General features: G+C 41.5%; 1 long non-coding RNA gene across 2 annotated transcripts in view; it reads left to right on the top strand.

Moving 5' to 3' along the window:
- LOC117355445 overlaps positions 1-20384 on the top strand; it is a 37433-nt gene extending 17049 nt beyond the window's left edge. The window contains exon 3 of one of the 2 annotated variants that reach the window (XR_004538371.1): positions 20236-20384. This is a non-coding gene — a long non-coding RNA (uncharacterized LOC117355445). Of the gene's footprint in view, positions 1-5201; positions 5314-20235 lie in introns of those variants that run through there. The other variant, XR_004538370.1, reaches the window with a different exon arrangement.
- Positions 20385-26258: the final 5874 nt, after the last annotated feature.

Here is a 26258-nt window from a genome sequence, read left to right on the forward strand (position 1 = left end):
CTAGGCCTGATGGGCCGCTGCGGGAGCGGACCGCTGAGCAAGATGGACCTCTGGTCTGACTCAGCGGGGGCAACTTCTTATGTTCTTAATATTCCTTCTGTAACTCAAATCCGCACCCTTGTTAAGAAAACGAAAACCACGACCGCCCCTCATGATCCTATCCCCTCCAGTCTTCTCAAATGTTTAATTCCAGAATTACTCCCAATTTTTCTTACCATGATCTCCAATACTCTTTCACTGGGATTGGTTCCAGATTTCTGGAAACAAGCTGTTTTGAGACAAAAACTTAAGGATAGCTCGAAACCCCTCTCAGCGTGCAGCAATTACCGTTCAATCAGAAACCTTCCATTTCTTGCAAAAAATGCTGAATCGGTGGTCCGCTTACAATTCTAGGACTTTTTTCCAAGACTAATTTATACATCCCAATCAAACAGGATTCTGAAAATATCAATGCACTGCTCTACATACATTGTCATCTAGATAAAAATAAGTCCATACTTCTCTTATCACTTAATCTTTCATTTCATTCAACCTAGTCAATCACAAATTTCTCAGGGTACATCAGCTAGGAATATGAGTGAGCACTGGAATGGTTCAGCTTGTATCTCTTTCTGAACGCTCATATGCAGTCTGTTTCAATGACATTTCATCACAATTATTTTCACTTCCATCAGACTTACGCCATTACTTATCCTAGCTCAGTCACTAGATTTCATACCTTTTGTCAGTGCAAATGATATTCAGCTGTTCTACCCATTGGATCCTAGAAATACCAATATGATCACACAAATTAATGATAGTTTATCAAGGTTGGCTGGCTGGATTCATAGTAACAAACTCATCCTCAAGCCGTCGAACTGCATTCTTTATTTTCCAGTACTCTATTGGCACCACTAGTTCAAATATGTTCCACTACACTCCAGTTACATTTCTGGTGCCTATTTTTGATGTGGCCGTGATTCTGCAAATGGTGCTGAAGCATGATTGGCACGTGATTGGCGCTGCTTTAGTAGGCGGTTGCCACTAACGGTGCCGTTTGCAGAATCCGGCCCTGAGGGTATTTGATTTCAATATTGTGTAGTGCAGGGGTAGGCAATTCTGGTCCTCGAGAACCACAGGCAGGTCAGGTTTTCAGGATCTCCGCCATGAATATGTATGAGATGGATTTGCATGCACTGCCTCCTTGAGATAAATCTTATCTCATGCATATTCATTGTGGATATCCTGAAAACCCGACCTGCCTGTGGCTCTCGAGGACCGGAATTGCCTACCCCTGGTGTAGTGCAAGCTTGCAGTGCAGGTCATATAATAAGATCCCCTCACATATATAATTAATATCTTTAACACACATACCCCCTCTTTTACTAAGGTGCGCTAGCTGATTTAGCGCGCGCTAAATGCTAACGCATCCGTAGAATATAATGGGCATGTTAGCATTTAGCGCACCTTAATAAAAGACCCTAATATAATACTAACAGGCCTAAATCTTTTACTTCCCATGTCAGCTGCAAGCATTATGAAGTGTGAATGAAACAGAAATTCTGAGTATTTAATAATTAATTTGGAATGACTTTTTTTTTTTTTTTTTTTTAATTTACTATGTAATCGTGGCATCAGAGATGCAAGCAGGTAAAAAAAAAAAATCAAATTGTAAAGCCTAAGAAAGGGACTTTGTAAATAATCACACAATTATATGAATTAACTTCTCAAGGTTTACACACTATGACAACTAAAGAAATGAAAGTTTATCAGCATTAAACAGATCTTACTGTTAAGTTGAAGAGTCCTGTGGTGTCTTTCCAAGAAGGCTGATTTACAGTTTTTGCACTCAGTATTATTACAGCTTGCTGAAATTTTTGTTTGGCCTCATTAACAAAACATCCACCAGAATTGTCTCCATTTCAGCTCATTCAACACTTTCTTGAGCTGATGGCACCCACAAGACAACCTGAACCAATTAGTACACGTCTAGATATATTCTGAGCCTTTCAGTATTTGAAAGCGTTTATATCCTGATTCAATCATTATTTATCCACAAAGAGAGTGCAGAAATAGAACCGTGTATTTGACTGTGTTCTAGACAGTGACTCTGGTCTTGATGTAGAGACTCTGGTCATGGGGAGAGTGGCCAAGTGGTTGGAGCTGCAGCCTCAGCACCCTGAGATTGTGGGCGTTGCTCATTATGACTCTAGGCAAGTCACTTAAGCCTCTGATACCACGCACAGCATCTGTGCCCATTAAAAAACAGAAAAAGAAAAGAAAGGTTTCCTACCCTGAACAGCTGAGTGGCAGGAGGCTGCTTTCGGGGCTTCCCCTGCCGGCTCTGTGCATGTGAGATTTGTTCTCACAGTGATCAGAGTCGGGGATTATGATGAACCTCCGCGTGAATCATTTGCATATAAACTTTTTAGAGTGACCTGTCAAAAGTGTGCCGGACACATAGAGGACCTGGCGCTCCCGTTGGTGTGTGTGTGTGTGGGGGGGGAGGGGGAACCGCCCCCCCCCTACACTGAAAACTCCCGTTCTCCTTTCTTTGGGAGTTTTCAGTGTAGTGTGTGTGTGGAGGTGTCTTTGTAAAGAGCCTGGCCCTTAAATCAGTAGCCGAACAATTAAGAACTTAACATAACAAAACAAATTCACTTATATACCGCAGTAATCTCTCATTTCAATGTGGTTAACAACAATCAAGAGACTGTACAAGCACAGTGTTTTATAATCACATTGAGAAGAATTTGTCAAATAAGCATGTTTTTAGCATTTTTGTAAGGAAAAGATAGGAGTTGGAGTTTGTTATCAGAACAGGAAAGGGTTTATCCTATGATCCAACTTGAAAGATAAAGTTCTATGGAAAAATCTTTTTTACATGCAACCTTTTAGAGTAGAAAATTGTGACGAGGCCAGGGGTAAACCTAGTGCTTGCAACACAGCTCCCGCCCCAGGCGCAAGTATTAGCGCTCTTTGGAGGACCACTCTGGAATAAGCATAGCAGAGGGGAAAAAAAAACAAACCAACTTTCCACCAATAATTTCCAGTTCCAAGTTTTATTATCCAGTTCAGTTTGCACTGGTTCTAATACAGCCAGAGTGGCTGATGATGCTTGGAAGGAAATTTATCACAAACAAAAGTTCTCTTTTACAGCAAGTCCTTCAATCAGGAAGGAAAAAAACCCAAAAATATTTCCCTTTAAACCGGGTTTTTACTCACAGTTCTGCTGCTGTGCTTTGCACAGTTCTGGGCAGTATTCTGGTTTTAAGAACTTATATACAAGAGTTTAGCTCCACTCTTCTTAGGCTTGGCACAGTTATTGTATGGAGCACACTGTGTTTCTTCAGGAAGTTCTCCCCACCTGACTACCTGAAGTATGAATATCCCACTGATCCTTCTTATTTCTGGGCAGTGGGCTGGGAACCATCCACCCTTGTTTCAATGGTCTAAGATTCCCCTCCCAAAAGTTCCCACTATCAGGGATGTGACATGTCAGGTCACTGAATCCACTCTGGGCTTTATTTCTCCTTCTTAGGTTAGTTAGCATTACCCATCCCCTACTCACTATGCTTTGCTCAGGGATCTCAAACTCCCTCCTTGAGGGCCGCAATCCAGTCGGTTTTTCAGGATTTCTCCAATGAATATGCATTGAAAGCAGTGCATACACATAGATCTCATTGGGGAAATCCTGAAAACCTGACTGGATTGCGGCCCTCAAGGAGGGACTGAGACCCCTCACTTTGCTTGCATACAAGGATTCTGGTTTAATTTCTGTTGCTAACCAATCCTCACATTCAAACATCAAATTCTCATTCATTATACAGTCCCTCATAAGAACAGAAATGTTTCTTTTAAGTACTTTAGACCAGTGGTTCCCAACCCTGTCCTGGAGGACCACCAACCAGTCAGGTTTTCAGGATAGCCCTAATGAATATGCATGAAAGAGATTTGCATGTAATGAAGATGATAGGAGTGCAGATCTGCCCCATTAGGGCTATCCCGAAAACCCGACTGGCTAGTGGTCCTCCTGGACAGGGTTGGGAACCACTGCTTTAGACCATTGTTATAGAACAAACTTTTATTCCTTCCCCCACACAGTACCTTACTGACTCATGCTTCATTCAGACATATAGTCTAGGCCAGGAATGCCAAAGTCTGGTACTCGATTACTACTGGTAGGCCAGGTTTTCAGGATATCCACAAGGAATATGCATGAGAGAGAGATTTGCATAACATGAAGGCAGTGCAGGCAGATCTCTCTCATGCATATTCATTGTGGATATCCTGAAAACCTGGCCTGCCAGTAGATCTCGAGGACCAGACTTGGGCAGTCCTGGTTTAGGGCTTCTGGGCTGCAGTACATTTCATTCCCCTCAGAGACAGGAGGTTTCTTAGCAGAAGGCAGTAAGACAGAGCTCCTAGCGACCTAGCCTTCAGTTCCCTGTTCTGTGAGGAACGTCCTTCCCTCCAGGTTCCTGATTGCCTGGGTATTTTCTCAGTTGTCCTTGATTTATTCTGCTTGGGAACTTTCACTGGTGCTCTAACCAGGTTCTGCAGTCAGCTCCACCCCTTTCCTTAACCCTTGTTGTGTCATATTGCCTAACCAGAGGTTTTACAGAAGAATTAACAGATGGTTTATAAAAGGGATTATAGTGACTTGGAACAGGTATTCTGTTCTTCTCTGCCATCCCTTCTCTGTTCTGTCCTGCCTGTCTGATCTTAGCACTTGGAACAGAGTTAATGGGCAGCTTCCTTGGCTTAGGAATAGGCACATTTGCTTTGGTGGCAGGGTTTAAAGCAGATTTTGAACCTGTGACAGGAACTTCCCTGTCACAAAATGTAAATAATCTAAAATGCCGAGAAAACCATTTTCGGTTAGTAAATTTGAAGTGATCAATAATATAATCAGGTATAAGATCAAACAATGCCTTGTAACAGATTCAACCTAACTTGAATAATATTCTTGCCTCAACTGGGAGCCAATGTAGCTTCCGATAGAATTTAGTTACATGATCAAATTTTTTCAAGTTGAAAATCAACCAAACAGCTGTGTTCTGAATGATCTGCAGCCTTTTGATATTGTTTTCAATGTAGGCTAGATAAATGATGTTACTATAATCCAGGTTGGTACTTAAGAGTTTTTTATGATTACCTAAAAGGTTTCCCTTGATACTTTTTTTTTTGCTGTTGCTGAATTGGCTTGCTCTCTCTTTTAGGTGCTGTGATTGCTTTTTTAAGAAGATGTGGTTTGCCTACTGGTGAAAACTGCCAAGATTTGGAATTTATTATGAGACTGATGTAGTTAATTAAAAAGATATACACTTGGTGAATATATATGATGTTTTTGGGTAGTTTCTAGAGTGCGCCTTTGGGTACACATACATTGTTGTGAGATAAACCCTGGTGGAGACTCTAAGATTTATTAAGAATTTTCCCCAAGAATTGATTTTTCATCAAAACAGTTTACAATACATTGAATAGTAATCAGGTACTCTTAAGTATTTTCCCTATCTGTTCCAGCAGGCTCACAATTTAAGGGCTCCTTTTATTAAACTGCAGAAGTGCATCTTACCACTGGCTGGTGAGTAAATGTTCTGATACTCATTCAATTCCTATGAGCGTCAGAAGTTCATTGGCCAGGGATAAAAAGCTCTTACGTGGTTTAGTATAACCCAGCACAAATGTTTATCTCTTGAATAAGCAATCATAAGTTCTTTGTGCTTGAAACAACTATGAATTTGAGGATATGCCAATGCCTATACATACTTTTCTTGATATCGTTCAACAAATTGGAAAATTTCAAAGTGTATTAGGTCTGGCTTTGGCTGCTTCTTTAGCACAGGAGACATTAGTGTGGGCTTGCACTATTATCTACTGCAGGGCTGCCTAAGTCCGGTCCTCGAGACCTACTGGCAGGCCAGATTTTGAGGATATCCATAATAAATATGCATGAGAGAGATTTGCATACCAAGAAGGCAGTGCAGGCAAATCTCTTTCGTGCATATTTATCCTGAAAATCTGGCCTGCCAATAATCTCAAGGACTGGACTTGGGCAGCCCTGATCTACTGCATGGTAAAACCCACATTAGCTGCTTAATTCTGCTTAATAAAAAGGGCTTAATAATTAGGGGCAAGAGAAATTCTAGCATCCAAAAAACTTTGCATCTCATTTAGATCTATAAAAAGGCCATAGAATTTCCCCTTGAAAATCAATACATTTGCAGGAAAACTTACATGAAAAAGCTACCCGAAAAGATAACACCTGCTCTATTTTACTTTATGCTGCATAGTTTCAGGTTTAGCGCATGCAATAATGTTTACTATCCCCGATGCCAATCAACCAACCACAGCGGGATACATTCAGCTCCCAGAGAACCAGTTTTCTGAATGAGAATTGATGCCGACTGCTGCGAGCTGACAGCTCTGCTAAGAAAAATTTCATTTGGGATGTTAAACTAAGGTTTATTTTGTAAATCACAGCTTTGGCTGCGACTATTTACAATTCCCACTGACTTGATTTGTTAACTAGACAGGTTTACAGAAAAGTGACAGCCATAGGTTTTGACACAGTTTCCTACATTTTTGCAGTGCTGCAAGGTTTTAATGCACTTCAGCTGTCTAATTTTCACTTTTACAATTTTAATTCCTTTTTTGTTTTATTCTCATCTTATATATGATTACTATAATAATATTTTAAATATAATCACACAGTTAGTTCTAAAGTGCTAAAGTGGCCTGGGCTATTTTTAGCGTGTGGGTTTCCTGCACGCTGAGGCCACTTTTTAGAATGGTTCTAAAATGGCCATAATTTCCTCTTAATGGTCATGCAGTAATTTTGAAATTAGCATGTGGTCATTAGCGCATGAGTCCTAACCACTATCTATTTTGTAGGCAGTAAGGCTCATATTCTATAAATAGCGCCTTAACTTAGACACAGGTAGGCACCCTACCGGTGTCTAAGTTAAATGCAAAATACAATTTAAAAGCAGTTAAAAAAATAATTCAAGGCGCCTACTGGTGCCTAAAAAAATGGTGCCTGCATCACGCCTACGGAGGCACCTTACAATACCTAATGACACAGTAGGTGTGGCTAATGCCAGAAGTGGCATTACGCATCAAAAAGTGCCTCCGTAGGCACGATGCACGTGAAAGGTAGGCATCGTGAAATGGCGCCATCATACAATTGACACACGATCGGCGGCTGTTTTTAAGGCGGCCACCATCCACGCTGTCATTTATAGAATCCGGGCCTGAGAGCTAGCTTCTATAAATGGCGCCCTAATTGCTTCAGTGGCATAGTAATTGACCATCACAAGAAAACAAGGGATGGTTACTTCCCAAAACTTGGAAAGTAGAACGCAAACAGCGAAGGAAGACTCTGGTGTTCAGTATCTTGGGCTGAAACACGACCGTGTCGAGTCATGCTATACCAATAAAAGATATTGAACACCAGCGTTTTCCTTCGCTGTTTGCTTTCTACTTATGTAGTAATTGACCGTGCCATTGAAATTAATTGAAAATTTTTTTTTTAAAACTAAAAGTTGAGCGTGGAATTCCGCGTAGCACCTAGCAACACCTAAGTCGAGGCACCCTCCATTGCCTAATGAGGCCTACCTGTAAAGTAGGTGTGGTTAAGAGCAGAGAATAGGTGTGGTAAACTTAGGCATCACTAGGAACTCCTTTTACAAATGCGCGTTAGCAGTTTAACATGCATAATAGCGCGTGCTAAACCACTGGCTGCGCTAGCCGCTACGCCTCCTCTTAAGCAGGTGGTAGTGAAAAGTCACACACGTTAAAGCCGCTAACGCGGCTTAGTAAAATGAGCCCTAAGTGTATGAGATAGGTGTATGAGATAAAACCTGGCTACTAGGCATGCTTCTATAAGTGGTGCCTAGCGATTGATTGACAATTGCACGGACCGAAGCTTTAAAGCTAGGCATGGTTAGGCACTGTTGATAGAATCTGGCCCTGAGGGATCCCACGTTAATCCTGTACTAATCGGTTGGTTGGTGGTGGTTGCCGGGTTTCTTCAGCCGCTGAGCGGCACCGAGCAGGAGCAGGAGCAGGAGCTTTGGAGCTACTGCTTGGTGCTGAGCAGCTTCCTGACTGGCTCCCACAAATTTGAGAATTTACGGGTGCCAGTCAAGAAGCTGCTCAGTGCTGAGCAGCAGTGCCAAAGCATGCTCCTGCTTGGTGCCGCTCAGCAGCTGAAGAAACCCGATCTCACGACAGCCACCACTGACCGGGTTAGCAGTGGGGCAGGAGCACAGAAAGCTTGCTGGGAGGGAAGGGGGCTGGGTGCAGAGCATGACAGGGAGGGAGGGAAGAGGGATGGGTGCAGAGCCTGACAGGGAGGGAGGGAGGGAAGAGCGCTGGGTACAGTGCCTGGCAGGAAGGGGGCTGGGTGAAGAACCTGACAGGGAGGGAGGGCTGGGTGCAGTGCCTGGCAGGAAGGAGTCTGGGTGCAGTGCCTGAAAGGGGAGGGAGGGAAGGGGACTGGGTGCAGTACCTGGCAGAGAGGGGCTGTGTGCAGAGCCTGACAGGGCAGGGCACTTGAATATTAAGCCACCCGACTTATATTTGAGTCAACCATTTTTCCTCCTTTTATGGGGGAAAATGAGGGTCTTGCCTAGCCATCTCTTTCTTGGTACATATCAAATAGACGCTGTTACAATAGTCGAGAAGATTTAGAAGTAACAATTGAACTAAAAATTTAAAGGCCAGAAACTCAAAATATGATTTTATGGTATGCAGTAGAGAATGACACAGTGACAAAATTCATCACCGTTCCCGTCCCCGCGGATAATCGCGGGAAATAATCCCATGTCATTTTCAAGTGTCTATTTCAACCTTGGTCCTTCTGCACCAGCATTCTTCAAAGCAAAGTTTGAGGGTCAGTGGTTGTGGCCATTCATACTCTGATTCTTCCCTCTCTCCTTAAAGAATGACATGAAGATGGTTTCCCACGGTTATCCGCGGGGATGGGAATGGTGATGAATTTTGTCACCGTGACATTCTCTAGTACGCAACTTCCACAATGTGTAATAACCCTTTTGCACCACAGCATCTACTTGCTTTTTCATGGTCAAGTTTTGATCTATAACAACTCCTAAAGGATGTCGCTTTAGGGTTGGAAGAAATTTGGATGGTTTTGCATGTATTATATAACTAGAAGCAAATCCTCTGCCAAATTTTGTTCAAAATCAAGATTTGGAGCATCCAGTCTCTCACTGTTCTCAGATGTCACACAACATTATACACTTTAAGATCTGGTAAACCCATGCCACCCTCCTTTCTTGATAATTATAGTTGCCTTATGGAAGCTCTTGGTTTTTAAAAAAAATCCATAAAAATTTCAAATTAACATTATTCCATTGTTTCAAATTTTTTGGATGGGGATCACTGGTAGGTGCTGCAAAATGTACATCCATTGTGGCATTAAAACAATCCTAAGAATTTCAATGTTGTCCCCACCCAACAAAGGGGGAAAACACCCTGCAGGTGGTAACTAAATTTTCTAAAAAGCTCAAGGCTACTGATTTGTCAGCATTTATCCACAGCCCCGAGATCTGCCTGAAATCTCACAGGATTTCCAGAACTCTAGGTAATGATGTCCATGGTCTAGCAAAAGCTACCAATAAGTCAGCAAACAGAGCCAGAGTAAATCCTGAATGGCCCACCTGAATGCCAGTAATGTTTTGATCTTGTAAACTTTTTGGGTCAATGGCTCCAAACATTACACAAAAAGAGATGGGGGACAGGGGACATCCCTGCCTTGTGCCTCTCTGTATGTAAAAAAATTGGGTATAAGTTATGTATCAAAAGCTATGCCCTCGGGTGGCAATATAAAAGCTTAATCATAGATAATGGTTCATAGACAACAACGCGGAAGACAAAGGCACGCGCCGACAACTGAGCGCAAGACAGAGGCGCGCGCTGAAGAAAATTACTGTTTTTAGGGGCTCTGATGGGGGATTTTGTTGGGGAGCACCCCCAGTTTAATTAATACAAATTGCGCCAGGGAAAAAGTGAAGTTTTCAGTAAAATGTGGGGGGTTACAACCCCCCAAACCCCCCACAACACGGCGCGATCTGTATTAAGTAAAGGGGGTTCCCCCCCATGCCCCCCCGTTGGAGCCCTAAAAACAGTAATTTTCTTCGGCGTGCACCTCCGCGCTGTGCTCAATTGTCTGCTCGCGCCTTTGTCCCAGCGCGCTTTTGACCTGACACCATAGATAATACAGGAGCCCGGTACCCAAATCTCTCTAGTATACCCCACATGTACTGCCATGAGAATGTATTAAATGCTCTTTTTATATCAAAATTGATAAATATTGATTCTATTTGTTAAGAACATAAGAATAACCATACTGGGTCAGACCAATGGTCAATCTATCCCAATATCCCATCTTCATGGTGGCCAATCCAGGTCACAAGTATCTGGCAAAACCCCAAGTAGTAGCAACATTCCATGCTACCAATCCAGGGCATGCAGTGGCTTCCCCTATGTCTGTCTCAATAACAGACTATGGACTTTTCCTCCAGGAACTTGTCCAAACCTTTTTTTAAAATCAGCTATGTTAACTGCTCTTACCACATCCTTTGGCAATGCGTTCCAAATTTAACTATTCTCTGAGTGAAAAAAATATTCCTCCTATTGGTTTAAAAATATCTCCCTGGAACTTTATATACTAAATCTATTGCACTTAATAATTTGAGAATATTAACTACCACATTCCATCACTTAATAAAGCCCACTTGATGGATGCCTATCAGATGGGGGAATAATATCTATCAGTTGATTTGCCAATAACTTTGCATAGATTTTCACATTAGCATTTAAGAGGGATATGGGCCTGTAAATGTTAGTTGACCCAGAGTCTCAACCTGAAATATGAATGGGTATAACTGTGGCTTCATGCATTGTTTTGGGGAATGTTCCCACCTCCAATGCTTCATTATATACAGCCAAAAGAGTGAGAGTGAGATGGTGTCCCAAATTTTTAAAATACTCAACTGGGAGGCCATCCAGCCGTGGTGTTTTTGAGACTGGGAGGGCTCAAATGGCAAGAGCTATTTCACTCACATTTAAAAGGGTGTTTAGGTTGTCTAATTCCTGCTCCATCACCGTGCGCAATTTGAGTCTCTCAAAGAACTGGAAATTTACTCTGGTGGTGACATCTGGGGCTGTATATAGTGTTCTTTAAGAATTCATTCGTAATTGGTTAATTTGTTTATTATCTGTAAGAGGCCACCTAGCCAGGTCCCTCAACAAAAGGATAAAACGCAGTCCTATTTCTGCTCAGACCAAGCTAGTTTTATCTTTTTAAAATATTTGAAACCATGAATGATACAGTAGTTTCAATCAGGCTAATGCATTTGGAATTACTTACCAAATTAGATGGAATTAACAGAAATATGTCATCAGCATAAGAAAATAATTTTGCTTCATGTTCCAAGAAATCTTGGCAAAAAAGTAATGTAAACATTAAATAACACTTGAGAGAGAGGAAACTCTTGAGGAACTCCACATCGGAGCTTCCAAGTCATAGACAAAATATCATTTATTTTAATCTTATGTGGAGGGGCATTTTCAATATGACATCTAAGTCCAAGTTTGGACATTTTGGGACAGATTCTGTAAAGGGCGTCAAAAAATTAAGCGTTGTTTAGATGTCCAGCAGCAAAATGCTGAGCACGATTCTATAATGCATAGATGCACTATAGAGAATCACGCTCAGTGGTGCTGAGCGAATCTAAGCACATCTATATTGTTAGACATCCATTTCAGAATCGCCTTTTAGGCATTGCATAGATGTCCTAGTAACGTCTATAATGTTATTATGATATCGTTAGAATGGCAATTTATGAAGTTTACATTAAAATTGTATGCAGTAAAATGCTGGCATCACCATTATATTTTATCTTTTAATTATTTATCCTTATATCCTATGTGGTATTTAAATTTGGTTCTTTATCATATTATTTTTCTGTTCCAGTTGCCCAGGGTCACAAGGATCAGTGGAAGATTTGAGCCAACAACATCAGGGTGCTAAGGCTGTAGCTCTAACCACTGCACCCCACACACTCAGTAAACTGCATGTCAATTCAAAGCCAAGCTTATATCCTCTTGATTTACAAGCAGTTATTTCTCTAGGACATATATCAAACATGTACATTCAACACTTCTCCAATTCCTCATTTGGCCTCTATGTTCCTCAATCAAAGCAATATTTATATTGTATACTGCAATTGCATATTACATTTATTTTGGTGTAAGGAGGACTCCTTGGAGAAGCAGATCTACTTTTGAGCGTAAGTTGAGCGCTAGATAGGCTTGAGTTAGATGGACATGACTTAGGCGTCAACTAGGAGTGCTGGAGGCATATCTTTTGGGGATATAGAGGACTCCAGTTTGATATTAAGGTCAAAAGATGTTTAATAATGCATTATTCAAGCAAAGCATACTAAATCCCATTTCCAAAAAGTTAAGAAAAGAAAAAGAGATACACTAGCCCCCCAAAATAGAAGGTTTAGTATGCAATATATATATTTTTTTCATGTGCCTTGTTTAAGTGATGCATTATTTTTTTTAAACTTTATTTAGTTTTTAATGCCAACAAAAAGTGCAATACAATTTATATATAAATAATAATAATCAACCAAGCACTTATAATCAATCAGTATCTATACAAAAGATAAAAATTCCCTCCCCCATCCATCATTACCATCAGAAATAATGCCAAAACAAAAGATATATCCCCTCCTGTTCCCCCCCCCCCAGATGTGTGGGTGAAAAGCAACGGAAAATAAAGATAAAGATAAAGGACAACTTTAGCAAATCTATAAAAGACGTCGATGGACCCCAAACTAGTTTGAATATCTTATTATGCCCCAGCATGTCAGCATTCATTTTCTCATACTTATAAGTTAAACATAAGCTCATCCACCAAAAAGGAAAACTAAGGTGATCCCAATTCTCCCAATTGCGAGTAATCATTTGCATGGCTGCATGTATAGTGGTCCATGGGGGGCTTAATATGCAATAACGTTCCGCAAATAACTATCTCATACGTCAATGGAATTGATGCCTTCAGTATGGTATTAATCTGTCCCCATATTGACTTCCAAAAGTTAAGTATCAAAAAACAAGTGAGGAACTGGACAACTTTTTGGGGGAAGAACAAACTCTTCAGGAGGGACGGACTACACCTGAGCATGGCAGGAACGAGGCTGCTAGCAAACAACTTCAAGAGAGCAATTGAGCAGGCTTTAAACTGAGAAAAAGGGGAAAGCCGATAGTCGACCTGACGTCGACAGTTCGGACAAGAGTATCCAAAGAAGATACTGAGCGGGAAAAATGCTGGGAACAGGCAAGAGACGAACAACAGAAGCTGTTGACCAACAAAAAGGACAAACAGATAAAATTAGAGGAACAGGAGAGATCAGGAAATCAGGTTGCAGATGAAAAAGATACACTAAAAAATGAGGAAGAAAGGAACAGAAAAGATACACCAAAAAATGAGGAGGAAAGGAGCAGAAATCAGGGACTGGCAGCCCAAATAGGGGATGGCAAGAGGAGCAAAACACATGAAAAACCAGCAGGAAAAAGAAAAGACCGAGACTTAAATTGCTTGTACGCAAATGCAAGGAGCCTAAAGACCAAAATGGGAGAATTAGAAGTTAAAGCCATAAAAGAGGACCTAGACATCATTGGAATCACGGAAACATGGTGGAATGAGGATAACCAATGGGACGTAATACTGCCAGGGTACAAACTATATAGAAGAGACAGGACCCACAAGAAGGGTGGAGGAATAGCACTATACATAAAAGACACCATTCCCTCGTCCAGAGTGGATATAGAACCAAAGGCGGAAGGAGTGGAGTCATCATGGGTTAAATTACCGGGAAAAAATGGACTTGACGTAAAATTAGGTCTGTACTATCGTCCGCCTGGACAAACGGAAGCAAACGACAAAGATCTGGCAGCAGAATTGAGGCGGGAAGGCAAAAACAAGAACGTGACAGTAATGGGAGATTTTAACTACCCCGGGATAAACTGGAGTATTGGAAACTCGAACTGTGTGAGGGAAACAGAATTCTTAGAGGCTGTGAGGGACTGCTTTATGGATCAGCTTGTCAAGGAACCAACAAGAGAAAATGCCACTCTTGACCTAATCCTCAACGGACTAGGGGGACCTGCAAAAGAAGTGGAAGTGGTAGGACCACTAGGAAACAGCGATCACAACATGATCCAGTACAAATTAGAAGTAGGTACAGCAAAAGGGAAGAGAACCATAGTGACAACTTCAACTTCAAGAAAGGGAACTATGATGCTATGAGAACAATGGTAAGGAAAAAACTCAGAAACAGCTCAAGGAAAACAGAAACAGTAGAGCAAGCCTGGTCTCTATTCAAGGGCACAGTGCAAGAAGCACAACATATGTACATCCCCAGATTTAGAAAAGGGTGCAAAAAAAACCGAACAAAAGACCCCGCATGGCTAAACAATGAAGTGAAGACAGCGAAAGGAGACAAGAAAAAAATCATTCCGGAAATGGAAAAAGGACCAAACTGGGGAAAACTGGAAGGAACACAGGAAATGCCAAAGAGAATGCCATCAAGTGGTTAGGAGACCGAAAAGGGAATACGAAGAGAGGCTAGCCAGGGAGGCAAAAAACTTCAAATCGTTCATCAGATATGTTAAAGGGAAGCAACCGGCGAGGGAGGATGTAGGACCGTTGGATGATGGAGACAGAAAAGGAGTGATAAAGGAGGAAAAAGAGGTAGCCGACAGGTTAAACAAGTTCTTCTCGTCAGTCTTCACAAGCGAAGACACATCCAGTATACCAGAACCCGACGTGATCTTCCATGGAGACCAAGAAGGAAAACTGTCAACAATAGAGGTGAGTCATGAGGATGTCCTCCAACAGATAGATAGATTGAAAAGCGACAAATCACCAGGCCCGGACGGAATTCACCCTAGGGTACTAAAAGAACTAAAAAATGAGATAGCGGGAATACTTCAACGAGTTTGCAACCTATCCTTGAAAACTGGCGAGATCCCGGAGGATTGGAAGATAGCAAATGTTACACCTATATTTAAAAAGGGGTCGAGAGGAGACCCGGGAAACTACAGGCCGGTAAATTTGACGTCGGTTCCGGGCAAGATGGTAGAAGCACTGATAAAGGACAGCATCTGTGAGCACATCGAAAAAAATGGGCTGATGAAAACGAGCCAACATTGCTTCTGCAAGGGAAGATCGTGCCAAACAAACTTACTGCATTTCTTTGAGGGCGTAAACAGCCAGTTGGATCAAGGGGAATCCGTTGACATCATTTACCTCGACTTCCAAAAGGCCTTTGACAAGGTACCCCATGAGCGGTTACTTAGGAAGCTGTGGAACCACGGGGTGGAAGGGGACGTACACAGATGGGTCAAACACTGGTTGTCAGGCAGAAGGCAGAGGGTTGGAGTGAAGGGTCACTACTTGGGCTGGAGGAGGGTCACGAGCGGCGTTCCACAGGGGTCGGTACTCGGACCGCTGCTGTTCAATGTATTTATTAATGACCTGGAAATGGGGACGAAGTGTGAAGTTATAAAATTTGCGGATGACACTAAACTCTGTAGCAGGGTTAGAACTGTGGAAGAGTGTGAGGACCTACAAAGGGACCTAAACAAACTGGAGGAGTGGGCAAATAAATGGCAGATGAACTTCAATGTAGGGAAATGCAAGGTCATGCATATAGGGAAAAAGAACCCGATGTTCAGCTACCAAATGGGGGGGTTCATATTAATGGGAAGTAACCTTGAAAGAGATTTGGGTGTGCTGGTGAACACAACAATGAAGCCAACGGCACAGTGCGCAGCAGCCTCGAAGAAGGCAAACAGAATGTTGGGTATTATTAAGAAGGGTATTACGACCAGAACGAAAGAAGTCATCCTGCCGTTGTATAGGGCAATGGTGCGCCCGTACCTGGAGTACTGTGTCCAGTATTGGTCACCGTACCTTAAGAAGGATATGGCAATACTTGAGAGGGTCCAGAGGAGGGCGACAAAAATGATTAAGGGCATGGAAAACCTTTCGTACACTGAAAGATTGGAGAGACTGGGGCTCTTCTCCCTGGAAAAGCGGAGACTCAGAGGAGACATGATAGAGACCTACAAGATCATGAAGGGCATAGAGAGAGTAGAGAGGGACAGATTTTTCAAACCTTCAGAACATAAAAGAACAAGAGGGCATTCGGAAAAGTTGAAAGGGGATAGATTCAAAACGAATACTAGGAAGTTTTTCTTTACCCAGCGTGTGGTGGACACCTGGAATGCGCTTCCAGAAGGCGTAATAGGGCAGAGCACGGTACTGGGGTTCAAGAAAGGATTGGACAATTTCCTACTGGAAAAAGGGATAGAGGGATATAGTTAGAGGATTACTACACAGGTCCTGGACCTGTTGGGCCACCGCGTGAGCGGACTGCTGGGCACGATGGACCTTAGGTCTGACCCAGCAGAGGCATTGCTTATGTTCTTATGTTCTTATTATTAAACATCTTTTGACCTTAATATCAACCTGGAGTCCTCTATACCCCACAAAGAAAAGCTCCATTCATCTATAAGCGGGCGCCTATGGCATGCCTAAGTGATACCTAAGTCGTGTCTACCTAACTAGTGTCTACCTAGCGCCTAGCTCATGCTCAAAAGTAGACCTGATTTTGCAACACCTACATTTTAGGCATTAGATAGGCACGTTCAGGCGCTGAGCGGCCTGTGAGTCTCTAAATGGATTTCCAAATCAAAGCCACTCCCACACCAAGCCTACGTCATGCCCATGCCTATTTTTTAGGTGCAGTTTTCCCGATGGGTATCCACAAAATTGTGGACATCTATTTGTAGAATCACATCCAGTGTTAGACGTCTAACGTCCAATTATTGCTTATTAAAACCGTTAATTGGGCTTATTATCCACTTTATTTGGACACCTAAGTTGATGGATATCCACATTGTCTAAAGTTAGACGTCTTTTACAAAATCTGGATTTTTGTGAAGTGCGTCCAAAAATTAGGTAGAGAAAATGGTCATTTTTGAAACTGGAAAACATCTATTTTTTTTTTCTTTCAAAAATGACCTTTGTAGACGTGTTCTTCATTAGTGTGCCTATCTTTCTTGACTATTTTCAAAAAATAAAATTTCCAAAACAAAATTATTGGCATATAGGAGAGGCTGGCATTTGCAGTAAACTGGTCACACAGACATCCCAGCAGAGCAGTGAGGCACCTTAGGAAGCATTGTAGTAAATTTCACATAAAGATTGTCATTGGCTGTCTGACCAGAAATTGGATTGGTCACCTGTGCTGTATTTCCTATAGAGTGATTATAAAAAATGCCGCAGCCATTTTCAACTACACTGAGGATGGTGAGAAGTAGATCGAAGTGTAACAGTGATGGGGGATTTCAACTACCCGGGGATTGACTGGAGTACGGGTCACTCCAACTGCACTAAGGAAACAGGATTTGTAGAAGCTGTGAGAGACTGCTTCATGGAGCAACCGACGCGTCATGGAGGAACCGACGCGAGGGAGTGCTACTCTTGACCTCATCTTAAACGGATTAGGGGGGCCTGCAAGAGGGGTAGAAGTGGGAGGACCACTAGGCAACAGTGACCACAACGCGATCCGATTCACATTAGAAAAGGGGACACCCACAGTAAAGAGGACCGCAACAACTGCGCTCAACTTCAGGAAAGGGAACTATGTTGCTATGAGAGAAATGGTGGGGAGGAAGCTCAAAAACGTCCTTAAGATGGAGACTGTAGGAAGCGCCTGGACCCTATTCAGGGACACCCTGCAGGAAGCACAAAGAAGGTACGTCCCAAGTTTCAGGAAAGGCGGCAAGAACAAGCGGTCAAAGGACCCGGTTTGGATCTCAACAGAAGTAAAGAGGGCAATAAACGACAAGAAAGTGTCCTTCCGGAGATGGAAAAAGGACCCAACGGAGGAAAATCACCAGGCGCACAGGAAATGCCAAAAGGAATGCCACCGAGAGGTTAGAAAATCAAAAGGGAAATATGAAGAGGGGCTGGCCAGGGAGGCGAAAAACTTCAAGGCATTCTTCAGTTACGTAAAGGGGAAGCGACCAGCGAGAGAGGAGGTGGGGCCGTTGGACGATGGGGATAGGAAGGGAGTGATCAAGGAGGATAAAGAGGTAGCTGAGAGGTTGAACACGTTCTTCTCGTCGGTTTTCACAAGAGAAGACACATCTAATATACCGGACTCAGAGGAGCTCATGAGTGGGGAACAGGCCGAAAAATTAGAACACATAGAGGTAAGTAAGGAGGATGTCCTTAAGCAGATAGACAGGTTAAAATGCGGCAAATCGCCGGGCCCGGACGGGATCCACCCAAGGGTTCTGAAAGAACTAAGACAAGAAATAGCGGGCACAATCCAGCATGTTTGCAACCTATCCTTGAAAACTGGAGAGGTACCAGAGGACTGGAAATTGGCGAATGTCACATCTATCTTCAAGAAGGGATCGAGGGGTGACCCCGGAAACTACAGGCCGGTGAGCCTGACTTCAATTATAGGGAAGATGGTGGAAGCTATGATCAAGGATGGTATTTGCGAGCATATCGAGAGATATGGCCTACTGAGAACAAGCCAGCATGGATTCTGTAAGGGAAGGTCATGCTTAACGAACCTTCTGTACTTCTTTGAGGGAATAAGCAGTCGGGTGGACAATGGGGAACATATAGACATCATTTACCTTGATTTTCAAAAGGCTTTCGACAAGGTGCCACATGAAAGGCTGCTTAGGAAACTGTGGAACCATGGGGTGGGAGGGGATGTGCACAGATGGATCGAGCACTGGTTGTCGGGTAGACTGCAGAGGGTCGGAGTAAAGGGACAATACTCGGACTGGCGGGGAGTCACAAGCGGTGTGCCACAGGGATCGGTGCTGGGGCCATTACTCTTCAACATATTTATCAATGACCTGGAAAAAGAGGCAAAGTTATAAAATTTGCAGACGATACCAAACTGTGCGGCAGAGTTAGGTCTAGGGAGGAGTGTGAGGACCTGCAAAGGAACCTGGACAAGCTGGAAGACTGGGCAAACAAATGGCAAATGCGCTTTAACGTGGAAAAATGCAAGGTCATGCATATAGGGAAAAAGAACCCGTTGTTCAAATACAAATTGGGGGGGGCATTATTGGGAGACAGCAGCCTTGAGAGAGACTTGGGTGTGCTGGTAGATGCATCACTGAAGCCATCTGCACAGTGCGCAGCAGCCTCGAAAAAAGCCAACAGGATGCTGGGCATCATAAAGAGGGGCATAACAACCAGGACGCAGGAAGTCATTATGCCATTGTATCGAGCTATGGTGCGTCCACATCTGGAATACTGCGTTCAATATTGGTCGCCGTACCTCAAGAAGGACATGGCAGTGCTTGAGAGAGTCCAAAGGAGAGCAACGAAACTGGTAAGAGGGCTGGAACACTGCCCATACGCCGAGAGGTTGGATAGGCTGGGGCTCTTCTCTCTGGAAAAAAGGAGGCTCAGGGGAGATATGATAGAGACCTTCAAGATCATGAGGGGCATAGAGAGGGTGGATAAGGACAGATTCTTCAGGCTTAAGGGGTCAACAGGCACGAGGGGGCATTCGGAGAAACTGAAGGGAGATAGGTTCAGAACAAATGCAAGGAAGTTTTTCTTCACCCAAAGGGTCGTGGACACTTGGAATGCGCTACCGGAGGAAGTGATCAGGCAGAGTACGGTACAGGGATTCAAACAGGGATTGGACGGATTCCTGAGGGATAGGGGGATCGTGGGATACTGAGAGAGGTGCTGGGATGTAACACAGGTATAGAAAGCAAACCAAGTAATAAGTATAGAAATCCAACCAGGTCATGCATGTGCAAGACCGGAGGGTTAGGACTTCGATGGGAAGATAAGACTCAATGAGAAACTAAGGGGCAAGGGGGCCCCTTCTGGTGACTCAGACAGGCCGTGACCTGTTCGGGCTGCCGCGGGAGCGGACTGCTGGGCAGGATGGACCTGTGGTCTGACCCAGCGGAGGCACTGCTTATGTTCTTATGTTCTTATGTTCTTATGAACAGTGTTCATAGGTAAATAATATAAGAAATGAAAGGGAGATTATTATAACAGTGGAGAGAGTTGATAAGTCTTTTACATGAGTCAAATAATGTGTGCCGTTTGGGGTGACAAAAGTTTTTAATAATATATTTTATGCTTTGCAGGGGACATCCTTGATAAAGCCACTAGGCGAAACATGTCGGAGGAAAACAGTCTCCAGCCGACATAGTAAACCTGAGTGCGCAAGATAAGTGCTTTTTAGTACATTTATGAAAATAATAATAAAACATAGTATGAAAGCGAAATATATAAAATGCAGAAAAGAAATGTATGAAGAAAATGTATAAATAAAACACAGAAAATTAGGTCAATGAGGAGTGCTATGTAATGATTAAAGTTTATGATATCGTTGCCTAAGCTGTGCACACATTATTCACAATAAAAAAAAGAAGTGATCATATACAGAAAGCACATCTGATGACCTATTAAAAAAATTTATGATAAAACTATATATGGTTTACATTGCTTCACTTCTATCTGTAATTGTATTTGTTGGCATTGCTTTGTGAGCAAGGTATTAATATTATAAGAGCTGAGTATTGGACTTTAGCCTGCAGCTAATGGTTACTGTGGAGGGGCAGACTAGATGGGCCATTTGGCCTTTATCTGCCATCATAAAAAAAAAGAAAAAAAAAAGCTTCAAATGGATTTTCACCTTGACTTCTTTAATACAATACAATTTTTATTTGTATACCTCAAAGAAGTTCATAGCGGTTAATATACAAAGTGGAGACAATGCCCAGAATCTAGTTATGAACATAGATTAAAATTATAACTCTTTCAATACATGTTCCTTAAACAAATGAGTTTTCAAGGCCTTCTTAAAACTCAGGTAAAATTCTCCAAAGTTTAGCAGTTTGCTAAGCTAATGTGGAAGCAAACATTCTAGAGTTTTCTTCCTCTAAACTCTGCAAATCGGAATGGAGAATTTTGTCTCAAGAGACAACAAAAGGAAAAAATCCAACACAATCTGCAGTGAATAGAACACAAACCAAAACAAAGAAAACTGCAGACAGATGTTCAAAGATGCAGGCTAAATTTATTAAACCAAAATCATAAATGCGGTTAATGTTACCACCTTGAACCAAACCAAAGGACGCCTTCATCAAGGGTCCCAGGTGGATAAGGTATCAAATCAAACCGAAAACAAAAACTTAGCCTTACAAAGAAATACGAGCAGCAGTAGGACAGTCTCTACGGCGGAGTATTCCAAGAGATTGTCCTACTGCTGCTCGTATTTCTTTGTAAGGCTAAGTTTTTGTTTTTAGTTTGATTTGATACCTTATCCACCTGGGACCCCTGATGAAGGCGTGTTTACCAAAACACGGACCGTGTCGGGTCCTTTGGTTTGGTTCAAGGTGGTAACATTAACCGCATTTATGATTTTGGTTTAATAAATTTAGCCTGCATCTTTGTACATCTGTCTGCAGTTTTCTTTGTTTTGAATTTTGTCTCAAACCATATAATCTGGTATCTGAATAACATAACAAAGGAGGCATATAAGAGGGAACTTCCCCTTGATTTATTTTAAACATCACCCAAATAAATTTAAACTGAATCCTAGCTTTGACTGGAAGCCAATGAACTTTCAACACATATGGTGTAATTCTGTCTCCTGTTTTCAATCCAAAAATCAGTCTAATAGCTGTATTTTGTAGAGTTTTCATTTTATGTAATATCGATATAGGATTATCCCAAAAAAAGTATGTTACAATAATCTATTGATAACAATAATAAGGACTAAACTAATAAAATTGATAATGATCAAAGTACTTTCTAATGCTCCTCAATTTCTAGAATAACCCAAAAGATTTTTTTTATCAGCAAATTAACATGAGGTAATAGTGACAGATTGCGATCAAAGTGAACACCCAGAATCCTAATAATTTATTCAATAGGATAATCCATATTATCAATCTTAAGAAACATTTCATAATGATCTAAATTAGGAAGATTTACTATTAACAATTTAGGTTTTCTCTGTTTAATTTCAGTTGAAACTCAACCATCCATTGCTCCAATTGTAAGACTTTATATTTTCATAAATTAATTTGGGTATAGTAATGTTTTCCATCCCTCTCTTGGAAACATACCTGTCCAGTAAGGATTTCAGAAGGGGTTGGCTGACCATTGGGACCATAGGGCAGCGTCTGAAGACCTGCAGCTATAGGTGGCCCACTCTCCCCTACCTTTCATCTAATTTACTCCCTCCCCCCCAACACACACATCTTTACAAAGCCGTGCTCGCGGCTGCCGCTGTGGTAACTTCCCCGAAGCCCATAGGGATTTAAAGGGCTTTGAGGCCTTTGCCGCACGGCTTTGTAAAAGAGCAGGTTAATCATTTTTGAAAGGTGGTTAGGGACCCATGACCTTTAGTGCCCGGGGACCCCAGTCTCAATCGGTCTGCACCTGGATTTCCGGATTACCACAATGACTATGTATGAGATAAATGCGTTTTAACTGGATCTCTAATGGCCGCCAATGTGGCTGTTCTGAGATCTATGCTAAGCAGGTGTATCTCTGGAAGAGCCCTGGGGAACACTGGTGAAGAGGATGTGTTTTTCTGAGATGAATTTAGGTACAGCTCTTTCTATTATGGGTACGGGCAAGTATAAATTAGCATTCAAATTATACAAGAAACCAGCTAAGAGAGAATGCTGTTTAGTCTCAGTAGAAAGAATGAGTTTACCTACTTCTGTTTTTAATGTAGGTTCTACAAGACCCGAATTGTCCCCCCCTGACAATAACTCCCCCCCTCCCCACTCCGCCTCCCTCATGAGGCCTTCCCCTTTTTCCCTACTTTCCTCATCCTCTGTCTAGTTTGATTAAAGCTGATAAATAATTGTAATTCTGTTATTCTGTAATTCTGTAATTCTGATAAATAATTGTAAATTTGCCTGTCTAAGCAGACCCTAATCTAATTCGATGTAAACCGCCTTGAACTCGCTGGGTATGGCGGTATATAAGAATAAACTATTATTATTATTATTATTAATATAGGAGTCCTTTCACTAAAGCGTGCTAAATGCTAACGCATTATTTATATTCTATGGACGCATTAGCATTTAGCGTGCACTAAATCAGTTAACATGCCTTAGTAAAAGAGGGGGATAGATTCTTTTAAACTTTATTGAATTTTTCCATTTTTATTGCTTTTTTAACAAGGTGGTGACTAAAAGATCACCCATGGATGAATTTTCAGATCTGTTTTGCGTTATACTTTTCTGTCCCTTTGTCCTCTTGATTATTCTTTATGTCGCTGTCACAAGAGAAATGAGTAAGGAGGTGGGTGGGGATTTTTTTTTTTTTATAAGCGATGTCTCCAATTACAAATTGTTCAGCTTGCTCAGCATTCTGGTATTGATTGCTAGTATGTCCAGATTAAAGGTCTTACTAAATTAGGGCTGTTATCGGTTTATTGACCACCTAATAGTTCCCAAGAGGTTCTGCAATATATTTTAGATGACATTTCAGATATAGTATTACAGGCCCAGAGCTCCCAATTTTAGAAGATTTTAATTATTATATTGTCCCTTATTCTTTTTTCTGCACAAGTGTATCTACTGTGCACATTTATGTTTTAACATAATAGACTAACCTATCTACACAGCTGGTTGACCTTGTGCATTATCCTACTGCAATGCTATTTTTAGGGGTTAAATATAGAAAGAATTTTCCACATGAAATGTATGTTTTACATGTTGAAATCGCTCTTATAAAATTGCATATGTACGAGAGCAAATCAAAAATCAAATGCAACTGTTAAATTATGTGATAACCAGAATAGAGCAAGCAAAATGCAACATATGTACTGTGGCCAGCATGGGTGACCTGATAGCAGGTCACATAGCCCAGCGTGGACACATGCGCCAGATCATTCGTTGGAGGGGTGACGAAGTGAAAACCAAAAAGGTCAGTGTTCTCATACAGGTCCCACTTTTCATGCAAACTGGTTTATTTCTGGATTACAATTCATCCAATGCTTAATATTTTGCCTAACTCAACACTTAAAAGACTAATGTCTCTACTATCTCATCATCTCTATAATAATTGTTTAATTTTTAACTTTTTTAACGGGCTTCAGACATGCCATTTTTGTGCGCCCACATTTTTTGGAGATACAAAATGCTCTTAGTGGCTATGGCTGCGGCTTCTTCATTCGTCCATGTTATTTATGTTTTTATTATTATTTTCTTTAATTTTTCTTTAATTTTTCATTTTTAAAGTGCATAGTGCTCTCATAAATATTTGCAATAAAAATATTTTGCAATAAAATTTAACTTATCTTAAATCTCTGTTGGTTCCTTAATAGGATCAAATATCGGGTAGGGGCTTGTCACATCGACATGTTTCGCCGTGAGGCTTTTTCAAGATAATATCCCCTATAAGAATAAAAGAAGACATAATATTTCCCATCATATTTCCTACAAACATATCTTTCCTTAACTTTAAAGGGACCACATAGTGGAATAACTTCAAAACCATATGCTCACCCTTTTTTTTGTGTTTTAACAGACCATCCCGATGTCAAAGTTTTCTGATCTAACAAAGATGGCTGCGGCGTCTTTTTTACGATTTTTATACCTCCCCCACTCGATGACATCACTCCTTCAATTAACGAATCAGGAGCATACATTATAACAAAGTGTTCCATTCCACTTCCTGGTTTAAACCTCCCGGTACCACTGTATTCAACCTATAGATCCATTTTTGTTCTAACCAGTTTAGTCTTTTTTTGTAATTTCCACCCTCCCACCCTTCCTTAATATGTGCTATAACCCGCCATGGACGTGGAGTACAAACAATTTTAGGTCATCAAAGTTGTCAACACTGCCAGTGGTGCAAATGCACAATAGAAGGTCTTGAGTGGTGGCCCCCACATAGGGAAATCAAGATCACAGCGGACACGACCACCACATGTAAAACCTATAATGTAGTATACATTATATTATGTCCTTGTGACCTAATATATGTGGGCAGAACTAGCCGACAGATGAACATCAGACTCAACGAGCATAAGTCTAGAATAGTCAATAAAGTGATGGAAGCCCCTTTAGTAGAACATTGGGAAACTTATGGGCATCAGAGCACGGATATAAGATGGCGGGTTATAGCACATATTAAGGAAGGGTGGGAGGGTGGAAATTACAAAAAAAGACTAAACTGGTTAGAACAAAAATGGATCTATAGGTTGAATACAGTGGTACCGGGAGGTTTAAACCAGGAAGTGGAATGGAACACTTTGTTATAATGTATGCTCCTGATTCGTTAATTGAAGGAGTGATGTCATCGAGTGGGGGAGGTATAAAAATCGTAAAAAAGACGCCGCGGCCATCTTTGTTAGATCAGAAAACTTTGACATCGGGATGGTCTGTTAAAACACAGAAAAAAGGGTGAGCATATGGTTTTGAAGTTATTCCACTATGTGGTCCCTTTAAAGTTAAGGAAAGATATGTTTGTAGGAAATATGATGGGAAATATTATGTCTTCTTTTATTCTTATAGGGGATATTATCTTGAAAAAGCCTCACGGCGAAACATGTCGATGTGACAAGCCCCTACCCGATATTTGATCCTATTAAGGAACCAACAGAGATTTAAGATAAGTTAAATTTTATTGCAAAATATTTTTATTGCAAATATTTATGAGAGCACTATGCACTTTAAAAATGAAAAATTAAAGAAAATAATAATAAAAACATAAATAACATGGGCGAATGAAGAAGCCGCAGCCATAGCCACTAAGAGCATTTTGTATCGCCAAAAAATGTGGGCGTACAAAAATGGCATGTCTGAAGCCCGTTAAAAAAGTTAAAAATTAAACAATTATTATAGAGATGATGAGATAGTGGAGACATTAGTCTTTTAAGTGTTGAGTATAGAGAGGTGACTAATGTAGAAGAGGAGACTGTGATGTTTACTAATATTTTGCCTAAAGCATGGCAACAGTTTCTTGGTGCTCAAAAACAAAAACACAGTGCTCCCCCAATATTCACCCCCACAAATACTGAAAAACCGCGAATACGGTTTTTCATCTGGGGAGGCCTGAGAGGGCAGCTGAAGCACAAGCGAGTGAAGGAAATCACTCACGGTATTCTCTGACTGCCTCTTCCTATTCTAATGTCGGG

The sequence above is a fragment of the Geotrypetes seraphini genome, chromosome 2 (genome assembly GCF_902459505.1).
Source record: "Geotrypetes seraphini chromosome 2, aGeoSer1.1, whole genome shotgun sequence".
Taxonomy (NCBI): Eukaryota; Metazoa; Chordata; class Amphibia; order Gymnophiona; family Dermophiidae; genus Geotrypetes; species Geotrypetes seraphini.